General features: G+C 37.9%; 1 pseudogene; it reads right to left on the bottom strand.

Annotated features, from left to right (window-relative positions):
- Positions 1–3,570: 3,570 nt before the first annotated feature.
- On the bottom strand, positions 3,571–4,293 carry LOC138378637 (phosducin-like protein 3 pseudogene; annotated as a pseudogene).
- Positions 4,294–21,770: the final 17,477 nt, after the last annotated feature.

Raw genomic sequence — 21,770 nt, 5'->3', positions numbered from 1 at the left:
ACAGGAAAGGAAAGAGGGTACTTAATGGATTTAAAAAGTTGAATAGCAAAGACTAGAAAATAATACCTAGTAGTCACAACCCAAACCTTACCATAAAAGATCAAGTACCTGCTGAAATCCTGTACACACCCACTGACTTTTTCCATTGTGCCTACTCTCTCTGACTTTAAACCCATTAAAAAAATAAAAGTGAACTAAACTTTTTCTCTGCCTTTATTTATAAGACAGACTTTGGATTTTTTTTTTTTAAAGATTTGAAGACTTCTCATTCACTTAACGATATCTAACACTGTGCACTCTTGATAAAAGCTCCATGTATGCTGCACAGTGATGGTTCCATATGGCAGGGTGAAGAGTTGAAATTCAATTACTAAATGAGGGCTTAGTAGAAAAGTGTAATATGATTATTATAGGAATAACTAAAAATTGCCTGAACTAATATTATTACTTATATTGAATTTAAATTTAGATTTATACTTTCTTTTTTTTCTTTTTCTTTTTTTTTATTTCAGCTTATTATGGGGGTACAAAAGTTCAGGTTATATATATTGCCCATCTCCCCATCCCCCCAAGTCAGAGCTTCAAGTGTATCCATTCCCCAGACAGTGCGCATTACACTCATCAAGTAGGTATACACCCATCCCCTCCCCCCACCCACCACCTCTGTCCCATACTCAATTAGTGTTATTCCCAAATGTGCACTTAGGTGATGATCAGGGAAACCAATTTGCTGGTGAGTACACGTGGTGCTTATTTTTCCATTCTTGGGATACTTCACTTAATAGAATGGGTTCTAGCTCTCTGCAGGAGAACAAAACACATTGTATATCACCGTTATTTCTTACAGCTGAGTAATACTCCATGGTATACATATACCACATTTTACTGATCCACTCATGAATTGATGGGCATTTGGGTTGTTTCCACACCTTTGCAATTGTGAATTGTGCTGCTATAAACCTTCGGGTGCAGGTATCTTTGTCATAGAATGTCTTTTGTTCTTTTGGGTAGATGCCGAGTAATGGGATTGCTGGATCGAATGGTAGGTCTACTTGAATCTGTTTAAGGTATCTCCATATTGTTTTCCACAGGGGTTGCACTACTTTGCAGTCCCACCAGCAGTGTATGAGTGTTCCTGTTTCTCCGCATCCATGCCAACATGTATTGTTTTGGGACTTTTTGATAAAGGCCATTCTAACTGGAGTTAAGTGATATCTCATTGTGGTTTTGATTTGCATTTCCCTGATGATTAGAGATGTTGAGCATTTTTTCATATGTGTGTTAGCCATTCTTATATCTTCTTTTGAAAAATTTCTATTTATGTCCTTTGCCCACTTTTTGATAGGGTTGTTGGTCTTGGTTAGTCTAGCCAGAGGTGTGTCTATTATGTTTATCTTTTCAAAGAACAAACTTTTTGTTATATTAATCTCCCTTATGGTTTTTTTGTTGTCCTTTTCATTTTGTTCTGATTTGATCTTAGTAATTTCTCTCCTTCTGCTGGGTTTGGGGTCGGTCTGTTCTTCTTTCTCCAGCTCTTTGAGTCTACTCATTAGGTTGTCTATTTTTTTTTTTTTTTTTTTTTTGCGTGACAGATACTTAGCATTCTTTGAATTAGAGGAAAATTAAATTTTACAATATAATGAAAGAACTCCATGCTGATTCAGATTTTTAAGATTCTAACCAGCATTAAGTACTGTATCATTCAACACAAATATTAGGAAATAATGTTTCCTCTAATTTTTCTGTTATCAATGTCAATTTGACAAGAATGATGAAGCTAACAGGATTCTGGTTCACAAAACAACTTGATGTTTTTTATTGACTGAGGTACACTTTATCTCTTTATATGTGTGCTTATATCTTTATTTCCAAAAAAGAATTTAATGTGGCCTTTTATAGTAATGAAAATAGCTGATGCCTCGACAGTCTGAGATAAATATTAACTAGAAAAAACATTTAATCAAATATGGCAGTAAACTGGAATCCTTCCATTATTGCTTTGATAAGATAATGTTTGTTTCACAAAAATTGCCTATTTCTTCTAAACAGAATACTAAGATTTTTTTTCTCTAGAGATTGTTCCTATATGTTGAGTTGATAATCGTATTGCTATCTTTATAAAATAAAAATAAACAATGTATTGTTTTGGGTTTTTTTTTTGATAAAGGCCTTTCTCACTGGGGTTAAGTGATATTTCATTGTGGTTTTGATTTGCATTTCTCTGATGATTAGGGATGTTGAGCATTTTTTTATATGTTTGTTAGCCATTCTTATATCTTCTTTTGAGAAGTTTCTATTCATGTCATTTGCCCACTTTTTGATAGGGTTGTTTGATTTTTTCTTGCTGATTTTCCTGAGTCCTAAATAGATTCTTGCAAAAATTTTTTCCCAACCCAAAACAACACATGTTGGCGTGGATGTGGAGAGACAGGAACACTCATACACTGCTGGTGGGACTGCAAACTAGTGCAACCCCTGTGGAAAGCATTATGTAGGTATCTTAAACAGATTCAAGTAGACCTGCCATTTGATCCAGCAATCCCATTATTGGGCATCTACCCAAAGGAAAAAAGGTCATTCTATAACAAAGACACATGTACCTGAATGTTTATAGCAGCACAATTCACAATAGCAAAGATGTGGAAAAAACCCAAATGCCCATCAATACATGATTGGATTAGTAAGCTGTGGTATATGTATACCATGGAATATTACTCAGCTATAAGAAACAATGAAGATACGACATCTCTATGGTTCTCCTGGAGAGAGTTGGGACCCATTATATTAAGTGAAGTATCCAAAGAATGGAAAAACAAGCATCAGATGTACTCACCAGAAAATTGATTTCCCTGATCATCACCTAAATACACATCTGGGAACGACACCAATCGGATATCAGACTGAGATGGGGGGTGGGGGAGGGGATGGGTGTATGCCTACACAATGAGTGCATTGCGCACCATTTGGGGAATGGTAATGCCTGAAGGTGCTGACTCGGGAAGGGGGGGTGGGGAAGGGAGGGATATATACCTACATTATGGGTGCAACGCGCACTATCTGGGGAACAGACACGCCTGGAGCTCTGACTTGGGGGGAAAGGCGGTACATGGGCAACGTATGTAACCTGCAATTCTGTATCCCCCACAACAATAATGTGAAATAAAAAATAAAATTAAATAAAATAAACAATGTAACTATAAAGCTTAGTTTGCCATTTTCCACTGTATAATTTATTCACATTTACTTAAAACGTCATATTCCTTTTTATATATGTCAAAAAATAGTGACTAGGTTTTATGACTTACTTAAAATATAAGTGAGAAAAACGTAAACATTTGCCATACCAATGGCCATTTTAAATTTTTTTTTAAAGAAATGTTATAATTTAAAAAGAGTTCCAAGAAATTTAGTAGAATTCCCAGCAATAATCATTTCTAAAATGTATGGGATTTGAAACATAATTATAAAAGGCTAAAAACCCAAAGGATTCATTCTTTCTTTTTCTTGTTTACAAAAATCCGGACAATTTGTCACATCAAGAAAGTTAGGCAAGCTGTGGCAGCTGCAGCCTTAGTCATCCTCCGAATCACTATCCCTCCTCAGAGGGACAGAGCACCACACTGAGGACAGCAATGTGTCTTCAATCGGTTTCTTAGGGTTCTCCTCCAGATCTGTCTTGACTGCTCCAGACTCAGACAGTTTCCACTCCAGCTCATCTCTTGTCAGGTTCATGCCGCCAAACACCAGAGGACCAATAAACTGAGCCTTGATATCACCTTCAAGGTAAACAAATATCGTGGGCAGATTCCTATCAGGATAATTGGGTATGCAGGTTGTTGAAATGGCTTTGATAAATTTGACATCAGGAAACTTCCTGGCAAGTCCACTGAGGTGTTGATTTATCAGGGCACAGAGGGGAATCCCTTGTTTGTAAAGGTACAAGACTACCCACAAGCCTTCAATGTCTTTGGTAACTTCTTGAACATAATCCTTTCCTGAGATCTCCAAAACTTCTCCAAATTTATTCTTCAATTTAGTTGCTTTCCACTCAGCCAGTCTTTGCTGCCTGTACATTTCAATAGCACGTTCATCCTCCTCATTAAATTCATCTTCATGATCCTCCAGCTCTACCAAAGTCATATCTTCATATGTTTTCACCACTGACTGCTGGAGGACTCTCTGCTCCTCCTCTTCTGCCTCCTTTTCCAAATCCTCCAGACTTTGCTTTGAAGGCAAGATGCCCTTTTTGCGTAAGATGTCATTCCACTCAGTGTCTGCACTGGAGTCCTGCATTGTGTCTCCAACTGCTCACGCCAGTCCGGCTGAAGTACCCAGGTTGTCTATTTATAAGTTTTCTGTCTTTTTGATATAGGCATTTATGGAAATGAATTTTCCCCTCAGGACTGCTTTAGCTGCGTCCCACAGATTTTGATAAGTTGTGTCTCCTTTGTCATTTAATTCAAAGAATCTTTTGATTTCCATTTTGATTTCTTCATTTATAAAATAATCGTTCAGGAGAAGGTTGTTTAACTTCCATGACTTTGAGTAGAAATGAGAATTTCTGTTAGGGTTAATGTCTACCTTTATTCCTCTGTGATCTGAGAAGATGCATGGTATAATTTCTATTTTTTTGAATTTTTTAAGACATGCTTTATGTCCTAGGATATGGTCAATCTTAGAGAATGTCCCATGAGCTGATGAGAAGAATGTATATTCAGTGGATTTTGGGTAGAATGTCCTGTAGATGTCAGTCAGACCCATTTGTTCTAGTATTGTATTTAAGTCCATTATTTATTTGTTTATTTTCTGTTTGGATGATCTGTCCTGTGCTGTCAGCTGGATTTTGAAGTCTCCGGCTATTATGGTGTTGCTGTTTATCATTTGGTTTAGATCAAGTAGGGTTTGCTTTATGAATCTGTGCGCACCTAAGTTGGGTGCATACATATTAAGTATAGTTATGTCTTCTTATGAAACTATATCCTTCAGCATTATATAGTGTATATGTACATGCAAAGATGCATTTAGACTGAAAATAAAAGGGTGGAAATCGATATTTCAAGCAAATGGAAGCCAAAAGAAAGCTGGTGTGGCGGTTTTAATCTCCAATAACTTAGTTTTTAAATTAAGAAAAGTAATGAAAAACAAAGATAGTTACTATATACTCGTGAAGGGTACAATTCAGCAAGAAGACATAACTATACTTAATATATATGCACCCAATTTAGGTGCACCCAGATTCATAAAACAAACCCTACTTGATCTGAACCAAATGATAGATAACAATACTATAGTAGCTGGAGACTTTAACACCCTGCTGATAGTATAGATTTATACTTTAGGTATAGCTTCTAAATTTGGGTTTAATGGGTAGACCATGAATTTATTTCCTCTCCCTCCTGAAATTCATTAGAATTAAAGGCATCAAATAAAGGTTGTATAGAAGACCAGGAATAAGGATTGATAGCAGATTATTTTTCATATTGAAAGATAAAAAGATGACAAAGGAGTGGTAACTGGTATGGAAGCACAACTATGGTGCACATAGAGAATGACTGGAACAGCCTCATTGAACTCAAGGCAGTCTCAGAATTCAGAAGGCACATGGCACTGTGGGAGGTAGGTAAAACAAAACAAAAGCCAACAAAGTCAGTTCAAAATCTGTGGTTAGAGCCCCTCCTCCACCTGTGCCCCCATCTTATAAGGAATTTAGATGTGTATTCCTGGAGCTATAAACCTGAGTGTTTCTGGGCTCAGAGGTACCAGTCTCAGACATACTAGGGCTGAAATTTGGAAAATGGGAAAAGTCCATTCACTGAAAAATGTACAATTAGCCAAGTTTGCACTTCCCGGGTAGAAAATGAAGAGCTTTTTCTCTGAAGAGCCTGAACTGTCCCAGAGAAAAGACTCTCAGCTAATACCTACGTGATGAGTGCATTGCGCACTGACTGGGGAATGGACACGCTTGAATGTTCTGACTCGGGGGGATGGGCAGGACATGGGCAATATATATAACCTGAACTTTCGTACCCCCATCATAAGCTGAAAAAAAAAAAAAACCCAGCTTGTCCTTCAAATCCTCACAGTGAAAGCCATCAGTTAACAAAAGTCCTGCTCCTGCATGGCGTTTCCAATTAGAAAAATACAGGGACCACCACCACACATTTGAGAGAAGGCTCCAACAAGAGAGATCAAAACAACAGGAAAAAGGAATTTATAGAAGTGGTAAAAATTCAGTAGAAAATAAAAACTTCAAAAAATTTCTTAAAATACTCTCAAAAAGACAAAACTTTTAATTGAAGTGTTAGAGTATACAGTCAAAGAATCCCCAGGAAGTAGAACAAAAAGACAAACTGGAAAGCAGTGGAGGGATAATTAAAGATCAATGCAGAAATACTGGTCAAAGAGGCCCAACATTTGAATAAGGATATAAGAAAAAAGAAGAAACAGAAAAAATATCAAGGAAACAAAACTCTCTAGAAGAGATGGTCTGCAAACTTAGTGGACCCAATAAAATGAAAAAAATCCCCCCAAACCATATTACAAAATTGCATTAATCCCAGATATAGAGAATGCACTAAAATTCTTTCAGAGAAGGAAAGGGATAAAGATGACAAATTGGTTACATATAATGTATCACACAATGGCAACAGATGCAAGGACCACACTAAATTGAGAACACAATAGAGAAATGTCTTCAGATGATGAAATTTAATTTCAAGCTAGAATTTTATGTTCTATCAAATGGGAGGGATTTTCAGACAGGCTAGATCTCCAAGAATGTCTGCCCATGTGCCCTTTCCTGGGGGAATGTGCTCCAGTAAAACTAGGGATTATGACTAGGTGAGGTGGCTCAAGCCTCTAATTCCTGTACTTTGAGAAGCCAAGGTAGGAGAATTGCTTGAGGAAAGACGCTTGAGACCAGCTTGACCAACACAGAAAGACTCCATCTCTGCAAAAAGAAAAAAAAAAAAATTAGCCAGGTGTGGTGTCATATGCCTGTAGTCCCAGCTACCTGGGAGGCTGAGACAGGAAGATTGCTTGAGCCCAGGGGGTTGAGGTTGCAGTGAGTTAGGATGATGACACTGCGCTCTAGCCTGGACAACAGAGAAAGACCCTATCTCAAAAACAAAACAACAAAAACCCTCAAGGAGTATAACAAGACACGGGAAACACAGAACCTATGGCATAGGGGATCTGACACAAGGGAGCCATTATGTGAGATCCCAGAGGACTTCAAAGAGATGTCCCAGAAAAACAGGCTAACAAAGCAGGACTAGCAAAACAAAGCAGTCCATACTGGAGGAGAATGACAAAAGGCTGAGAGGAGTTGTCTCCAAGAGAAAAATGAAACAGATATATTTTAGTAGATGGAAAATATTTAGATGGGCATGTGACAAATGTCACAAAATTTGGGGGATTAATAGCTGTTAGAAAACAGGCAAATAAATATAGTCAGGAAGTTAATTCCACAAGAAATAGAAGGATGTGAAAGCAGGGAGACCAGCCGGTGACCACTTATTTGGTTGTGTGAGCTAATGTAGGCTAAGAAAAGGGGATTGTCTGGGAGAAGTGAGGTGCTCAGATTTCAGAAATATTTATGAGAAAGAATGAAGGGTGTGCAGAAGAAGAACAGCAATAAAACTGTATGACTCAGCAACAAACAATATTTGAATAGTCATAATAATGCAAATATTAATTATTCATTTAATACAAAATGTGATACATGTTAAGGAAATGGAGGGAGGGAAATAAGGTCATGGTGGAGTGAGGAAGTTCAGCTTTTACCTGCTATGACAGAAAATCAGCAGAGAGTGCTAAAAATGAACTTAGCTATTATCACTCTTACTTTGATTAAAAAATAAGTTTAAACAATTAAGGCAAAAATGTTTAAGGCAGATCTTTATACCACAACCAAGTTATTGAAATTTAGCTGAAATGTTAGAAATCCTTAAAAAATTGGCACCACTCAGTCAAAGGCTTTTCCACATAAGTTTGATACTCAGGAAAATAGAAGAGATTTAGAAAATCTACAAAAAAGAGTTCCATGCTAACAGTATGTGTTCCCCTTTATATTTTTAAGGAATCATGACAGACATACTTTTAATTCAAACTATTAATGTCTTAATTTTTCAACAGTTTACTTACGTGGTTTAAATGGTTGCTCTTCCTCTTTTCTTGCCCTCAAAATAATAAAAAAACTGATCAATTCTGATACAAATGCATAGAATAAAAGTAGTTGCTAAATATCTGATGAATTACCAATATACAAAATCAGATAAAATTCCATTCTTTTAAAAATAATTTTCTGCAAAATTTATAATTTAAATCACCTCACAAGATGAATGTCATAAAGTAAAATCTAAAATGTTAGTTTTACTTTTTGATTTAACAGATATTCTATTATATGCAGGCCAGGTGCAATGGCTCACACCTGTACTCCCAGCACTTTGCTAAGGAGGCCGAGGCAGCAGAATGACTTGAGGCCAGGAGTTTGGGACCAGCCTGAACAACAGGGAGTCCCCATCCCTACAAAAAATCAGAAAAATTAGCCAGGCATGCCTGTAGTCCCAGCTACTTGGGAGGCTGATGCAGGAGGATTGCTCAAGCCCAGGAATTTGAAGTTGCAATGAGCTATGATGACACCCCTACACTCTAGCCTGGGTCACACAGAGGAAGATCCTGTTTTAAAATAAATAAGAAATAAATGAAAGTCTATTACATATAAGTGAAAGAATCCCCATGTAGAAAAGAGCAAAACAAATTAGGCCAGATGAGAAATTTAGCTAATCAAAAAGTAAACCTGTTGCATATTGGAACCACTACCCAGTAGTATCTTCTAATTCTACATTGACACACAGCTTACTTTAATTACCAGTATCTACCAGCGGACAGCTCTTAAGAACCAGTCTCTGGTCAGGCACCAATCCCTAGATGCATCTGAATCCCTGGAAGCATCCTCATTGGTGATGTACTAATATGTCACTGAAAAATAAATTGGCCTTTACATAACTGGAAAGTAACCTAGCTGACATTGAAATTTTAAAATGAGTGTGCTAACTGCATTGAACATGGTACCTACAGAACACAAAATAATTTTGTTGTACCAAAGGTCAGAAGAGTAAATGCTCCAAGAGGGACTTTGGCTGCACTTTGTTTCCCACACTGCCTCCTCCTCTGAGGCTGGATGGCATGTTAGGCACACATTTCTCACCACTGAAGAGACAGGGGGATGGGATAGTTTTCTTCTGCTTCCACACACTCTACATGAGAGAAGCTCATGGCTCTGCAAGAAATGGAGAAATACAGTGATCCTAACCAGAAATGATTGGTTCAAGACAGGCAAAGTACACACAAACTATGGAAATGCAGTATAGGCAGATACCCAATTTCTTCATTTCTGAAGGATAGGGGAAAAAAAAGAAACCCCTATTTTTTATTGTGCTGCATTCCTTTTTTTTTTTGTCACAATCCAGTTTATTATGAAAACAGGCTGGTGTGGGGACATGGGATAGACAAGCACAATTAGGTCAGGTGGCTCAGGTGAAGTAGTGGGGCTTCTTCGCATTGATGCCATACTCGCTGAGGGCAGGGCCAGGTCCTCTGCGGTTCCAGTGGACTTGTGGTCCTTGCTCTTGCTCCGGGAGCTGCCGGAGGCTGTGCCCTTCATTTTGCAGTGCTGTAGGGCATCGTTGGCAATATCTGGGATGAATTTCTGGGCAGCTAGGGAGATGAGCCGAATTATGTGTGGGTCTGAGGCCTCAAAGCCAGAAGGGTTCAGGTAGTAACCAGTCACTACATCAGGGACCCTGGGTGAGTAATCCTCCTGCTGCATTAAGAAGTCCAGCAGAAGCGGGCTGGACACCGCAGGCTTTGCGTCTCTGCCGCCGCGCTCCGCAGTAGGTAAACCGCGCGCTGCCCACCCACACCTGAGCCGCCCCGCTGGGCTGGTCCCGCCCACGCAGCCAAGGGCCCCATGCCCCCAGCCGTGGCTCCAGGCCAGGGTCCCTCTGCTGGCCCTGCGGGGCTGGTCTTGTTCTCTGCGGTGGGGCGGCACCAGTGGGCGGCGCTGTGGGAGCCGGGCCTGGGGCCAAAGCGGAGGAGGCCTGAGCCAGTTCCCTCTGCTTTAGAGCCGCTGCAGCTCATATGACCCCTCAGAGAGGCAGACTTCTAATATTCTTATGTAATACAACCCTCACTTCTTGTATTCTTGCTGTTGAGATCAACTGAAAAACCTGGTTGTAGATGGCCTTTTAGCAAATAAACTAAGATTTAACATAACATTAAGGTAAATAAGCAGGAGTGCAGAACAATCCTAGGGTTCTGATTCTCATCCTAAAACAAGCAGGATTGGAAAATTGGCAGTAGTTTCACTTGCTGAGGCCAACCTCTGGGAAATACCTCAGCGCATGTTTATATTACATTAGGATGAAAAGGTTTCCAATAGCTTAAATTTCTGAGCAGGACAGATGTGGATGTGACAGGATCATCTGGTTAGATCACTGTGTTAAAAGGGGCCAAAATCATAGTTTCAATCCCCACATGTAAACAACTGAGTTTTTCTTCATTTGCTCAAATAAAAACCTAACTGCAGGCTAAATGCGATCGTTCATCTTTAAAGTGTGTTCTTTGGAGCAGGGCAAGAAGGGTAAAGAAATATGGAGAGATGGGGATAAATCTATGACCACTTCTAATTCATGGGGCCTATTGTGTTCATAAAGAGGAGGCAAATTGTATAAACAGAAAGTCTAGATGTTCTCACTGAAACAGTGACAACTAGAGGCAAGTGTATCAAATGTCAAAATGACAGGTGAACAAATGAAAAGTTGAAAATTTTAAAGTAATTATGAGCTCTTCTAAGTACTTTCTATAAGGCATTCCATAAAACAGAAACAGTTTTTAGTCTTTTCTTGGAGGAAAAAAATATTGTCTTACCATCCATTTTAGATTTGCTCAGAAAAATTGCTCTTGCCCTTGGATAGTCAGCTGGATTTGATTCCAAAGTTAAATCTGTAGAGGAAAAAGATGTGATAATTTAAAAGAATGAAAAAGATGCTTTTAAAAACAGCTACACATTGTGATTACAGGCATACAGGCTCATGCCTGTAATCCAGCACTTTTGGAGGCTGATACAAGAGAATCATCTGAGCCCATAAGTTCAAGGCTGCAGTGAGCTATGATTACAACCCTGTACTCCAGCCTGGAAGATAGAGTGAGATTCTGTCTAAAAAATAGGTACACATTAATTTTAATCACTTTTAGCAGTCTTGAAAAAAGTGTGTAGTAATAAATATGAAGAAATATGGTGGAAACAATATAAAAATTCTACTGAGAAATGCACCATAGTTGAATCTTTCCATACATGTGGACTAAAACTAGGCTAGGCAACTTCTTTTTTTTTCAACTTGTACCTGAATAATCTGATGCAACTAGTAGATGAATCATCTACATGACCTCCTCCTTGTACTTATCAAATAGGAACACTATCACCCTCCTCTATGCTGATATGACGAGCACATTTCAGGATCAGTCTCAAGTAGCAAGTGATGCTGTGGCCAATTACTGTCAGACACCAGCTCAATATATCAAATATAGTAAAATAAACAGTGGTTTTTGGCAAGCATTCTTTAGATAATCAAAGGCTAATTTTAACTCCATTCAATAAATGAACTCATTTATTTAGCTGTGATGTATCTGGGATATTCATCATGGCAGATTTAAGAGGGCTGCATAAAAAGTTTAATTTTCTAATCTACAGGAACACTGTCATAACAGAAAGTGAGGTTTTTCATTTTGCCCTCAATATCCAAAGCTAAACTCCCATGTTTTTCTTCCCACAGCATGGTGAATTTGGGGATTCATCAAAATTATCTTCTGGAGCAGGTCATAGAACAGCTTCTAAAAAGTTTTGATCCTACCTATGCCTGCAGGTCACCAAAGTGGGATAATCTCCTATTTAAGTGAGACTACAAAACAGATTATTGAATTTCCATAAGACAAACTTTGCCATCATATGGGATAATAAAAGTTGTCATGAGAGGAAACAATAAACTAATTAATTAAGGTAAACATCCCTCAGAGGAAAAAGTCCATAAGACACCTCACTAATGTTGAATACTGCTTTTCCTCTAAGATTCTACTAGTTGTAAGATCCCTCTCAATTGCACAGATGTTAAAATGTAAAAATATATGTAACTTAGAATAAATGAAATGCATTATTAAAGGCTAACAGTGTTAAAATTATACAATTGTAAACTATCGAGAAATAATTTTCCTTGCAAAATATTAAAGGGAGAGGGCAGTAACCAAGAAATTAATCAAAGAACCAGCACATTTCAGAGAAAGAGATTGAGTTCAACATTGATTGCAGTATATCCCAATTAAATAGAAGCAGTTTCTGGGCCAACAGCTGGGCACCCATTTATGTAAAGGCTCACTGCATTTACTGACCTGCTCTGTCATCCCTATACTGCACATTGTATTAGTTTTATGGCCCATAACACAAATATTTTAAGTCTCTCAATTTTTTATCTGTCTCCGCATCAACTCTAAGTCTTGCCTTAACTTTTTTAATCCTCAATTTATTTTAGTGACTGTGACTCAGCTGTGACAATTCATATACTGTAGTATGCCTTTCTTCCTTCATATATTCCTTAAGAGCACTTAACTCCATTTCTTAGACTTTTAAGAAAATTTCTGTGTTACTGGTACCTCTGTTTCATTTATTATCTAATGTTACTGTTTTAACTCTAAAGCTTAATTACTTTAGTACACTAAAAAAGGGTGAGAAAAAATGTAATATCCAAAGAGGCCCATATAAGTCATTCTATTAATTTTGTTCCTATATTCAATGTGTCTGGAAATTACATTCTTGATCTACCAAGTCTTATTTAAAATCTTGGAAACTCAATTTATACTTCTCAAAGCCTGTCTTCTCATATATAAAACAGGTATAATTTCTCCACTACCTAAATCAAAACATTGTGAGGAGTGAATGAAATGCAAGAGCAATATATATACTATATAATGCACAATAAACTAAAAAACAAAGGTTTCACTAACTCAAAAGCAAAAAGTAAATATTTGACATTCAGTGGAAAACCCATACCAAAACAATATCTTGGGCAAATATTCACTTTGGCTACCTACTAAAGTTGAGAGAAAAACAGTCACACACACACACACACACACACACACAAAAATTCCTTTCAGTGTTTTCTTTTTAAATAAACAAACACATATTTCCCCTGCTTTCTTTCATGTAAGTTAATGTATGTTCTCCCTCTTGCTTTTTCATATAACATCCTAGTGATGACTCCATAGCAGTAAAGAGAGATATTATTATTTTTATAGCTCATAGAACTCCTTTGTGTGGATGTACCAGTTTATTTTACAAGTCCATTGCTATACACTTAAGTACTTTCTAACAATGCAAGCCAGGCATGGTGGTTCATACCTGTAGTCCCATCATTTTTCGAGGCTGTAGAGGGAGGATTGCTTGAGGCTAGGAGTTCATGGCCAGGTGGAGCAAGATAGCAAAATCTATCTATAAATTTTTAAAAAAAAATAGCTGGGTAAAATATTAATACGATGCATTCCTCATCTTTTAAAGTATTTTAAGAACCAAATTTGGCATATCTGCCACCTCCATGCCAGTCTGAGGACTTAGAACTTTTGTGTGGTTCAGTAGCTGTCTTACACAGTCATTTCAGATCTTTAAGTCCTTGTTTCTTCATCAGAAATATAGAGAGAATATACACAGGCTTTATTTGTATTTGGAAGGGCCAAAGAAGATGTACATGAAAATGTGTTGTACATCCTAAAGAATGATGTAAAGAGACTATTTTGGACTCTCATCCTATGCTACCCATCTACTAACTGTTTTGTAAAATCACTCACAAGCTTATTTTAAACCACCAAGCAGAGCAAAAACTTTCACAAGTACTTACATGCTTTGTGTATAAAGGTACAATCAATTAATTCACATAATATATTCGTTCATTCTTTTGCAGTTTTTGAATATTCTGAAAAGTGAGTACAGCACTTCCCAATTGCAAAGGCACATCCCTCATGTCATGAGGCTTAATTATTCTAACTTTTAAGTGAATTAAGAGTCTAACCAAAGTTTCAATAGAAGAGCTCTAAGGCTTTTCCTCTATAGCAATGAAGCCACTGGCATTTAAATGAAAAAATAAGCCAGCCACATGTAAACATCTTTGTGATACAATGTTTTCTATTTCAAAGCACTTAGTTTTTATTCACAAACCACCTTGTTATCCTAAATTATTTTTACCTAGATTCATCTCTTTTCAAAATTCTAGAAGTAAAAACTCAAGTACACATTTGGGAATAACACTAATTGGGTGTCGGGCAGATGTGGGGGCGGGGAGGGGATGAGTGTATACCTATATAATGAGTGTGATGTGCACTGTCTGGGGAATGGACATGCTTGAAGCTCTGACTCAGCGGGGTGGGGGTGGCATGGGCAATATACATAACCTGAACTTTTGTACCCCTCTAATATGCTGAAATTAAAAAAAAGTAAAAAAAACCCTCAAATATTTCTTCCTTTTCCCCCTCCCATCTCCCCCCTCCCAGTGGTTTAGAGTCTTAAGAACTTTTACCTCAACATTCTTATCTTTTAACAGGATTCTACTGGGGGCCGGAGGAGGGGCGCCATGGAAACAGTCTTTTACAGGCAGGGTCTGGCATTTTAACTCCCAAACCTTTACACCACCTCTCCTTTAGAGCAGGAAAATGAAGTCTTAAGTCACTGAAGATATATCTGTGTCAAAGTTAGAATTTTAAAGAAATGACAAATCCATGGGTAAACTACTTCATATTTTAAAAAAATTCTGCAGCTCTGGCAATAACATTTCACACTTTTCAGTTATTTTAAGCAGCCCCCAAATTTCTTTCTTTGTGTTTGAATTATAGTTGGAAGGAAAAAAAAAAAAAGCTTTCATCAAGGTAACAGAAAACCTGTATTAAGAATACCATATAGAGTCTCCTATGGCAACTTCTATTTTAAATTTAAAGAAGAAATCCTCAAATATTTGGGTGTGAACTATCCAGACTATCAGCTACCTTAATGAGTGGGAGGAAGGAACAATGGGGCCCTTCCCTGGCTCCTTCACTTAGGATGGGGAAGGATAGAGAATGGGATGAATACTCCATAAGTGGGGGTAGTTGAATGTTCATTGAGAAATGGGAGAGAATATACCAAAAAGATTTATCAGTTCTTATGGGATGATGAAGAGAGCTACAGACCAAAGAAGGTGTGGGCTGCAGGCTCCCATGTGGGGTTGGGGGAAGGAACAAAAACAAATCAATGGAGAATGGATAATCCTTTCAAAAATGATGCTACAATAATCAGAAAACTGTATGCAAAGATATAAAAATAAATGCAAACAATATCATAGAAGTAAGCATAACATGTAAAATTTTGAAATTTTTAGATATATGAGGAAAGGGTATATGAGAAATTCTATACCTTCCACTCAATTTTGCTGTGAATCTAAAACCTCTCTAAAAATAAATGAGCAAAAGACTTGAATGACACTTCGTCAAAGAAGATATACTGATGGCAAAAGGCACGTGAAAAGATGCTGAGCATTACAAGGAATTGGGAAATGCCAATTCTGTTACAAGGTGATGTAGCTACAAGTAGGTAAAGTTAAAAATCGGAAATACCACGTCCTGGTGAGTGTGTAGAGCTGAAACTTGTACATCGCAGGCAGCAATGCAGAGTGGTGCAGCCACTTTCAAAAAGTTTGACAGTTTCTTAGAAAGGTAAACATTCATTTACCAAATCAGTAATCCCAGCTAGGAATATACCCAAGTTAAAAAAAATAAACAAGGAAAACTGTGCTTACATTTGTAAAGTATGTAAATATTTATAGTGGCTTTATTCATAATTGCCTCTAACTGCAAACTGATTAAACTGAAGTCCTCGGTGGGTGGACGGATAAACAAACTGTGGCTCATCCATCGATGGAATACCTCTCGGCAGTAAAATGACCACACTGTTGATTAACGCAACAGAATGTATGAATTTCAGATGCCTTATGCCCGCTGAAATCAGCTGGACTCACAGACTTCCTTCTGTGTGGTTTCAGTTACCTGACATTCTGGAAAAGGCAAAAAGACCTAGGACCACTGAGCAGGGAAGGGCCAAGGGTGGCACCCAGGTCACTGGGGGTGAAGGAGCTGCTCTGCGTTTGATTGTGATAGTGGTTACTCAATCCCCTGCATTGGTCAAATCTGGAACTATGCACCCAACCAGTGAATTTTACTGTATGGGAATTTAAAAATTAATAAATACAAATTTAACAGAGGGCAGGGGAACCCAGATCTCCCTGGTCACCTGTGCCCTAACCTTCACTCCGCTTCCGTGACGCCCAGGTTGTCTCCGAGGAAGCAGAGGGCTCCTAGGGCAACTGGAGCAGCCTTTCTGCAGGCTGAGAGTGACACCTCTGCATTCTTGAGTCGTGATGTGATTAGATGATGAGAACATTTTAGGAAGAAGAATATAGTGGTGATAAATTATGTGTCTTAGTGTCTGCACTCTGCTACAATTTGAAGAGGACTAAGAAAAGGCAGGGAAGTGAAGACCTCGCCTCCCTTGTCAGAGAATCACAGAACCTCGGGGATTTCATCAGCATCTGCTCTGGCTTCTCCTGGGTAAACCTCCCCTTCTCCCAAGAGAGGGCCCGCCTGGCTACTCCCTGCATAGACAGCAGTCTGCCAAGGAGCCGCAGGTCCATGGTGTCCCTGTCCTTGGCCACTACCTAATGCTGGCTGGATCCCTGAAGGACTCTGGGTCTCATCTTCAGTTTAAAGAAACAATTTTGCAATTGGGTCTGGGAATCTTCCGGGGGTAGTGGAAAAGCCAGAGGTGTGTGTACAGAGCAGAGCATGTCGGGTAGGCCTGTGCAGTCCCACATGTGCTTCACCAGAATAATTCAGGCTTCTCGGTTTTACTTGTGGGACTGCCAAGTGCGCCACTTGCTAACAATATGACCTCAGTTTCCTTATTGTCACATGGTCACTCTAGCAGTACTTTCTTCAGAAGAGAGTTGTAAGGATAAGTGACATGTGCAGAGCACCTATCTCCAGCCAAGCCTAGAGTAGGAGTTTATAACATTCAGCAATTACATGTTTCCATTTGTGTTTAGTGCTCTGCACATTTTATTTATCTGTTTATCCTTTGATGGGCATTTTGGCTGATCCCATATTTTGGCTACTTTGAATGGTGTTGCAACAAACAACACTATAAACTGAAAGTCATCCCACTGGATATTTCTAAGGCCCCATCTACCCTGTCATTCAATGATTCTATGATTTCACTTACACAGAAATTGGTAGAGAATGGGGTCTCTTCATCCCCACTCTGATTTGAAATGCCTTATCTATCTACACACATGCACACGTAGATACATATGTGTGCTTGTTTTTACATTTCTATTGATTCATTTTTTTTCCTGTGGTTTTAAAGTAAAAAAACATAAAAGGGAAGCTATCTAAATGTTCATCAAGAGTGGATCAATTACATATTATATTCGCACTACAGGATCTTACGCAAATCCAGAATGTGGCAGATCTGCATATATTGACATGATGAGATGTCTGCAACATATGAAATTAAAAAGAAAACAGGTTAAAGAGAAATGGGCTGTGTAGTTGCCCCATCTTACAGCAAAATCTGCTGGAGTAAACAGCCATTGGTCCATTTTAAATGGTTAAACATTTCCTCTGTATTCTGGCATCCGTCTCCCTCAGAACTAGCTCTTCCCCCTGGAACACCACAAAATCCTCGGCCTCCCTCCCCAGGGCATCAAATCTTGAATTTCCTGCTTTTCTCCAGGAAATGTGGCTCTGGCTCCCTGGATTCTCCCACAGTTGTCCAAATGGCCAGGTCATTGTCCTGGCGGCATTCCTGAGCTTCTACCACGTGCTGATCCTGTGCTGCGCACTTTACAGAAAGAATCTCACTGAACCTTTACAAAAACCTCTGCAGGGGGTGTTAATATTACCCCGTTATTACAGATGAAGACACTTGCTTGGGGAAATTCAGTAATTTTCCCAAGACCTCTCATCTAGGAAGTGATGAAGCAGGGATTGGAACTGAGGCAGCAAAATTCCAGGGCCACAGCTACTAAACTGACCAGAGCTGCGTCTCTGAAACCAAGTTGTTTTTTGCAGGTTGCATTGTCTATATGTGTTGTTGTTTCCCCTTCTTCAAAGTCTTAGAGTTTGCCTTTGACATTAAAAATTTCGGTCTATCTGAAAAGATTTTTTTTGTATGTGTATGGTGTGAAGTGTGGATTCATTTTCATGTACTTAAATTAGTGAACAGTCCAGATTTTCCCATAGAAACAGCAGTAAATCAGGTTTCCATACTATACTCATAGGTCAGTTTGTTCGCTCTCTTTTCGGTCCATTGCTCGGTTTGTCTATTCCTGCTCCGATACTACACACGGTTGTGTTAATATGTTTTGATATTGGGTCACACGGGTACCATCACCTTGCTTTTCTTGTTCAAAAGCGTCTTAACTACTGGCAACCTGAACTTCCATATACACTTTGCAATCATATGGTCAAATTCCATGAAACCTTAATTTGCATTTTAATTAGGATTTAACTAATTCTATGAATTAATTTGTGGGAGAGTTGATGTGATTCCAATATTGAGTCTTCCCAACTATACATCTGACATGTGTTTCCATTAATTAGGTTTTTTAAAAAATGTCTTTTAACATAGTTCTAGGATTTCTTACATTAAAGTCTTGTACATGTTTGCTGCATTTATTCTTAGAAACATTATTTTTTGTTGCACTTGTAGATAGCATGTCTTAAAAATTGAATTTCAGTTTGCTCCTGGTGTACCGAAATGCAATGGACTTTTGTGAATTGATCGCATATCAATGTAACTTTGCCAGGCTCTCTTTTTAATTTTTAATAATTGCCTTATATAATCTATCTTTTAGGGAAAAGTATCGTTTGTGAAAAAAGATATTTTTAAATTTTTTCACTTCCAAAGCTTAAATCCTTTATTTCTTTTTCTTGTCTTATTTGGATTGCCAGAATACAATGTTAGATAGAAGGCGTAGAAGGAGACATCAGTGAAATATTCCTGAAATTTTTTCCACATTTACTGAGATCATAACACAGGTTTTAAAAAATACATTAAAGTGGTAAAGTATCTAAGCGAATTTCCTAATATGAAATTCATCTTGCCTTCCTAGAGTAAGCCCACCTGGACATGAGTATTATCTTTTCATGCATTGTGGAATTGGTTTGCTAACATTTGGTTTAGTAGGTTTTTTCCCCACTCATCCTTTGTTCTCTTTTTCATTTTTAATTTTTATTGATACATACTAGTTGCACATATTTTTAGGGTACATGTGATCTTTCAATACAAGCATATGATGTGTAATGATCAAATCTGGTAATTAAGATATCCATCTCCTCAAACATTTATCAGTTCTTTGTGATGGGAGCATTCCAATTCTTCTCTTCTAGCTATTTTAAAATATACATATTGTTAACCATAGTTGCTCTCTTGTGCTAGACGTATTCCTTCTATCTCACTGTAGTTTTGTTCTCTTTAACTAACCCCCCTTCTTCCCCATCCCCATTACTTTTCCCAGCCATCATTCTACTCTCTACCTTCATTATATCAATATTCTTTTTAGCTCCCACCTACGAATGAGAACATGCCATATTTGTCTTTCTGTGCCTGGCTTATTCCATTTAACATAATATCTTCCAGTTCCACCCATGTTGCTGCAAATGTAGAATTTAATTCTTCTTTATGGATGAATACGACTCCATTGCATATATGTATCACTTCGTTTTTATCCATTCATCCACTGATGAACACTGAAGTTGATTCCACATCTTGGCTATTGTGACTAGTGCTGCAATAAACATGGGAGGGCAGATATTGCTTCAATATAGTGATTTCCTTTCTTTTGGATATATACCCAGTGTGGGATTGCTGGATCAGGTAGTGGTTCTACTTTTAGTTTTTTGAGAACCTCCATACTGTTTTCCATAGGGCCTGTACTAGTTTACTTTCTGATGAACGGTGTATGAATGTTCCCCTTTCTCTCAGTCCTTGTCAACATTCATTTTCTGTTGTTTTTTTCTTTTCTTTCTTTCTTTTTTTTTTTTTTTGAGACAGAGTCTCACACTGTTGCCCGAGCTAGAGTACTGTGGCATCAGCCTAGCTCACAGCAACCTCAAACTCCTGGGCTTAAGCAATCCTTCTGCCTCAGCCTCCCATGTAGCTGGGACTACAGGCATGTGCCACCATGCCTGGCTAATTTTTGTCTATATATATTTTTAGCTGTCCAGATCATTTCTTTCTATTTTTAGTAGAGACGGGGTCTCAAACTCCTTACCTCGAGTGAGCCTCCCGCCTCGGCCTCCCAGAGTGCTAGGATTACAGGCATGAGCCACCGCGCCCAGCCCTGTTTTTTTGATAATAGGCATTTTAACTGGGGTGAGATGATCTCTCATTGTGGTTTTGATTTTCATTTCTCTAATGATTAGGGATGTTGAGCACTTTTGCATATACCTTTGGCATTTTGTATGTCTTATTTTGAGAAATGTCTATTCAGATCTTTTGCCCCTTTTTAAATCAGATTATTTGGATTTTTTGCTATTGGTTTGTTTGTGATGCTTATACACTCTGGTTATTAATCCCTTGTTGGATGAGTAGTTTGCAAATATTTTCGCCCATTCTATAGGTTTTCACTTTGTTGATCGTTTGCTGTGCAAAAGATTTTAGCTTGATATGATGCCATTTGTCAAATTTTGCTTTGGTTACCTGTGCTTTTAAGGTCTTATTCGAGAAATCTTTGCCCAGACCGATGTACTGAAGCATTTCCTAAATGTTTTCTAGTAGTTTCATAGTTTTAGGTCTTACATTTAAGTCTTAATCCACTGGGACTTGATTTTTGTATATAGTGAGAGATAGGGGTCTTGTTTCATTATTCTGTGTATGGATATTGAGTTCTCCCAGCACCATTTGTTGAAGAGACTGTCCTGTCTCCAATGTATATTCTTTGTGCCTTTGTAAAATGTGAGTTGGCTGTAAATGCATGGATTTATTTTAGGGTTCTCCATTCTGTTTTGTTGATCTGTTCCTCTTTTTATGTTAGTACCATGCTGTTTTGGTAAGCATAGCTTTGTAGTATATTTTGAAATCAGGTAACGGAATGTACAGCTTTGTTCTTTTTGCTTGGGACTACTTCAACTATTCAGGGTCTTTTGTCATTCCCTGTTAATTTTAGAATTGCTTTTTCTATTTTTGTGAAAAATTTCATTGGTATTTTGATAGGGATTGCATTGAATCTGTAGATCACTTCGGATACTATAGACATTTTAACAATATTAATTCTTCCAATCCATGAACATGGGATATTTTTTTCATTTTTTGTGTCCTCTTCAATTTCTTTCACCAGCATTCTATAGTTTTCATTGTAAAGATCTTTCACTGCTTTAGTTTAGTTTATTCCTAGGTCTTTTATTTTAACTTTTTTATAGCTATTATAAAGGGGATTGCTTTCTTGATTTCGTTTTCAGATCATTCACTATTGTCATATAGGATTGCTACTAATTTTTGTATGTTGGTTTTGTATCCTGAAAACTTACGAAATTCATTTATTACTTCTAAAAGTTTTTTGGCAGAATCTTTAGGTTTTTCTAAATATCAGATAGTATCATCTGTAAACAAGGACAATTTGACATCTTTTTACTTTTGA

Source organism: Eulemur rufifrons, chromosome 30 (genome assembly GCF_041146395.1).
Source record: "Eulemur rufifrons isolate Redbay chromosome 30, OSU_ERuf_1, whole genome shotgun sequence".
In the NCBI taxonomy this organism is placed as follows: Eukaryota; Metazoa; Chordata; class Mammalia; order Primates; family Lemuridae; genus Eulemur; species Eulemur rufifrons.
This window is presented reverse-complemented; position numbering and strand designations above follow the sequence as displayed.